At 49.5% G+C, this 5282-nt stretch overlaps 1 pseudogene; it reads right to left on the bottom strand.

Annotated features, from left to right (window-relative positions):
• Positions 1 to 3240: 3240 nt before the first annotated feature.
• On the bottom strand, positions 3241 to 4381 carry LOC147957898 (uncharacterized; annotated as a pseudogene).
• Between the last annotated feature and the right edge of the window lie 901 nt (positions 4382 to 5282).

Genomic DNA, 5282 nt, shown 5'->3' with positions numbered 1-5282 from the left:
CTCAGACGTGAGAATTGGCTATATGGCACCGAGGGTCTTTCCAGCGCCGAGGAGAGTAGCAGTTGGACGTCTCTCTGGCATACCCAGGTCCCGAACAAAATTCGTGTGTTTTTGTGGCGTTTGGCATGGGAGTCTATACCCACATATGATATACTACACCACCGCATCATGGCTACCTCGCCGGCGTGCCAGATGTGTGGGGCGGCGGACTCTTGGAGACACGCCTTGCTCGATTGTGCTATGTCGAGGAGCGTATGGGCCCTGGCACCTGAGCACCTGGTCGGCCAAATGAGTACTTGCGACAACCCAACTGCAAAAGCATGGCTGTTCATAATGAAAGACACATTATCACACGAGGAGTTCACTAGACTTGGAGTCACTTTGTGGGCAATTTGGAGCTCCAGGAGGAAACTGGTCGATGAAGGGCTGCACCAAACACCACATGCAACAAACGCTTTTGTGGCCTCTTTCATCAGCGATCTCCAGGTCCTAGCGAAACCTCAGGGGGAGCCTAGGGTGGCTCAACCACGTCCGAATCAATGGGTACCACCAAAAGAAGGAACATGCAAGATCAATGTTGATGCTGCACTCATGAGAACCAGATCCGTAGGGGCGGTTGCAGCGGTGTGTAGGGATCGTCAGGGAGTTTTCTTGGGCGCTTCCACGATTACCTTTCATGGCATAGATGATGCTACGACGCTTGAAGCATTGGCTGTACTGGAATCACTAGCACTGGCGGATGATTTGTATGAAAACATGATCTCAGTGGCCTCAGACTGCAAAGTGGTCATTGATGATATTGTGCAGATGAGTGCAGCGGTATATGGAGCTATCATTAGGGAGATTGTAGATCGTTCCAAGAATTTTGTTAATTGCTTTTTTAGCCATGAGTTTAGGAGCTCGAATGTCGAGACCTACAATCTAGCGAACTATGCTCTCTCACTTGGTGTTGGCCGCCGTGTGTGGTTAGCCAACCCAGGTGATCTATCTTTCGTCCCTGTAAACATTGTGACGAGTTAAATAAAAACTTCACAAGATTGTCTAAAAAAACCATCAGTAAAATATTTCATTTCTGGACCATATCCCACATGATGACACACATGTCAAATAAATGAATCCAATTCTGGAACTTAGCAGTTGGCATGGAGCTGCCAGTTCGATCTACATACAGATCATTTGATTTGTTATCACAAAGAATCCTCCCGCCGGTTTCGTCTTTCCTTCATTTTCTGATTGGTCTGAATTGAAATCAGTGGCACACACGCCAGCTAGATGCATGCACAAGTCCTATTAGGGTGGTCATAGTGGGGAGTAACTTATACTAGTGTTATGCATATGACACTAGTCTAAGTTACTATCTCCATAGTGCAAAGTAATATGATAGTAGTGTCATAGATGACTTCATTTATTAGCTTATAGACTCATTCTTTCTCGGGAAGCGCTATGTTACAGTAACATATTATGTTACTCTAAACATCGCTCTTCTCATTAAATATATGTCACATAAGTAAAAAAAATTGAAATGCGCTATGTTACTACCTAAGTTACTCCCACTATGACTAGCCTTATACACTATGCATGGTTGGTGAATGGTGCGAGAATTGATATATATTGTTTCGGAAACTTGTGTTTTTCGAGGCACCAGCTGGAGCTTCTCCGCGAGGCAGTCCATGACGTACGCTTTTTTCCTCCTACGTTTCTCCAATCCTTTTTTATGAAAGCGAGGCCTTGCTATTCTCCTGGTGCGCTCAAATCTTGTGTTTAAGCACTTTACAGTCTTTAGACACCTGTCAAACGGTAGACATTAACCACGGACATCTAGAAATTCCACAGTGACATGAAAGCCGCCTTCAATTTGGTCGCTCTCCACACATGGACTATAAACTTTTGTACTGATTTTACTTCCACCGTGCAGGACATGGAAAAGAACGCGAGGACCCGTTACGAGGTGAACAGCAGTGATATCAACATGTTCCGGCCCTTTGAGCAGAATAGACATTGATTATTCGCTAGGGTCGACTATCAGCTTAATTAGTTTGCTGTTAAAGCTATTGTATATGTACATGGTTATACCAAATCTTTGTAATTCTTTCTACTACTCATAGTAGATGCCTTGTATCCGGCCACTGAATAATAAAGGAGCACATCCCGTTCACGTCCATGCATGTGTGTTGATGTTCTAGTCTAGATATATATCGTGAACATGATTGTTGTTCGGTACTGCCCATAACTCATCCAGCAGCCGCTGCCATTAAAAATGAAAGAGCCGGCAAGGATTTTAATTTGATTATGGTTGAGTACCAGGGCCCGAAATATATATAGGACCATCCAGCTGCTGCTAGCCATCTGGTGTTGTCTCCTTCAAGAATTATGCCATGAATAGTTTAGCTCAAGAAATTAATGCTAAGGGCATCTCCAACACCAACCCGCAAACGAACACAACATTTGTCTGAAAATCGGTCTGGACTGGTGTCCGAACACGGATTCAGGAGCCGGCCATCCAACCGTAGCTGCAAACATACACCTCTGTTAAATTTTATCCGTCAAATAACAAAGCTAAGTTAAATAGCCATACATCAAACATGTCGTGATCAGTAAAAAACAACTATTAGCTTTTTATTTGGCCCAAGGCAATCCATGTCAAATAACTATGTGACTCCTAAAAAGCAATAGAGTTTGTGCCTTCCGCCAAACATCTAAACAACCATGATTGAATCACTCTATTTGGTATGCCTTCCGCCAAATATACTTAAAACATCCGTCCATGACATAACGTGTGCCTTCCACCAAATATCGATGGTTAATCCCTCACGTAGTGCCCCGGCGTCGCCTACGCGACACGGGTGGACGTCACCGTTAGAGCATTACTAGTAGAACCCTCAAACCCTCAAATTCTTAAAGCAGTTTTAAGGGTTGAGAAGTGCCACTTTTTGACACTTTTAAGGGTTAAAAAATAGAGGCAAATATTAGAACCCGCAAACTCAACCCTTAAACTGCTTTAAGGATTAGATTTGAGGGTTCTAGTCTTTGCCTCGATCCCAACCTTTAAATCTATCATTTGACATCTCACAATTTATGACAACAAAAACACAATCAACTTCCAAACAAACTACCAAATGACAATCATTGATGTATGGTTAAATAGTTTACATCACAAAATCATCATCTTCCTCCTCTCATCGGCACCATCACCAAAAAGTTGCACCTCGGCGCCATCTCCTAGACCACAAACAGGCTCCATCAAGCATCTCCATCGGCACCGGTGGAGTCGTACACACCGCCATCACCACAACTACTCATCGGAGTGTCACCTCGAAAAGTAGAGGACGCAACACGGAACATCCTCTTCCTCTCCGCGATGTCCTCCTTGTAGTCCTTCCACCATTGCAATTGGTCTTCATCCATGTCCTTCTTGGACATCATCATGTGCTCTTTCTCTTCCACCATGAGTTCTTTCCATACCTTTGCCTCTTTGAGCTTGATCATCCTCTCCTCCAACTCAGCCTTGCGCTTTGCTTCTTCACGCTTTGCTTCAACTTGTGCAAGCTTGACCTCTTTCTTCTTCTCGGTGATAAGAAGCTTCATCTCCAATGTCTTCGTTGTCAATTCCTCTCTTGCCTTCATCATGTGGTCCATCTTCTCCCTTAGGCTTGACGCCTCTTCTTCCATCTTCACCCTTAGCTTGCCCTTCTTGGTTCCCTCGGGCTTGCCCAAGTTCCTCTCCTCCTCATCTTCACTATCATCCATCCTTAGCATTGCCGACTTCTTGGGTGCGGTCTCTTGATCCCTCAACTTCCACTTGTCAAAGGTTTGAAGAATTGACCAAACATGCTTAAATGGGAATGGCTTGCCCTTGGAAGCGGCCATCTCCTTGTACCTCATGCCGGCAATATGTACTCACATAGTCACTCTCCACGGTTCCACTAGGTGCTGCATCTATCACTTGGTCCATGGCCGCACTTCAATGAGAACAAGCGGGCTTGATCAACTCCCACCGGCCTTGAAGCGACCGGAAAGTGTGATGGATGAACCCACTATTCTTTGGCTTGATCCTACAATAGACGTCCTCGATCCTTTGCCAATACCGTTTACCGGTTTGATCGGTGCCGGTGGTTGCATCCATTCCCACAGCTGCCCAAGCACGAACCAAGAGGACATCTTCCGCCTCGGTGTAGTTTGTCGACCGCGCGTGTGGGCGGGAAGCGGCGGTGAACGCCTCCTCCCCTATCTTGGCCACCTCCTCCTCGTCATCCCCTTCATCCTCCTCATCTTCCTCCTTTTCCTTCAAGTCGCCACCAACCCTAAAGGGGTCTAGAGGCGGAGCTCCGAGGTCCACCTCCGCGTTTTGGAGGAGGTCCATGAACGAGGATGGGGTTGCCATTTCCTCGAACACCTCGTGCGCAGCGGGAGGAGGTTCAGCGATGGCAGCCGCCGTGGGCTTCTTCCGCGGCTTGGTCACGGCCGGGGACGAGCCGGCGACCTTGGAGGCCGCCCCTCGCTGCCCATGAGAGGCCGCCTTCGGCCGACTCTTCTTGGTGGCCGGGGCGGGCGGCGGGGAGGCGGCGAGGGCGGGCGCCGGGGCGGTGACGGTGGACGGGGCGGCAGGAGGAGGTGCGAGGCCCACTCGCCGCCGCTTGGCCCCGACGTGGGTCGCCGCCACCACGTTGGCCACGGTCGGGTGGGCGGGGGCGGGGGCGGGGCGGGCGAGGCGGGCGGGACGGGCGGGTCGGGCGCGGCGGGCGGGGGCGCGGCGGCGGCGGGGCCCTCCATGGCCGGCGCGGCAGGAGGCGGCGGGAGGAGGAGGCCGGGAGGAGGAGGCGGTTTGCTCCCACGCGAGCGAGGAGCGAGCGAGGAGGAGGAGTGCGGGTTGGGGGGCGATTTTCCCTTCAACCCCTACTTCTACAGATTGCAAAGTGGTTTGAGGGTTGGACCTCTAAATTTTTTTACGGGTTTGAGGGTTTAGAGTTCTAGTCTACGGCGTTTTTTCGGCAAAAACTATAAAAAAAACGGTTATTTTTAGGGGTTTGAGGGTTTGAGGGCTCTACTAGTAATGCTCTTAGACAGCAGCGGGGCCCTTTTCCTGTTCCTCGCTGCCCCTCCCCCTCTTGTGGATCCCACGGACAGCACCCAGAGTCGGCCATGGTGTTGATCTGTTCTTCCGCGGGCGGGCTGGGCTTCTCCATGCCACGGTGTGGATCTCACCCTGGAGCGCGCTGGACGGTGCTAAGTTCACTCTGACCTGGAGTTGGGCGCTCACCACCGAGGACCTCGGCCTCCCCTTT

This window comes from Triticum urartu, chromosome 7A (assembly GCF_056163025.1).
Source record: "Triticum urartu cultivar PI428250 chromosome 7A, HENAU_Tu73, whole genome shotgun sequence".
NCBI classification, from domain to species: Eukaryota; Viridiplantae; Streptophyta; class Magnoliopsida; order Poales; family Poaceae; genus Triticum; species Triticum urartu.
This window is presented reverse-complemented; position numbering and strand designations above follow the sequence as displayed.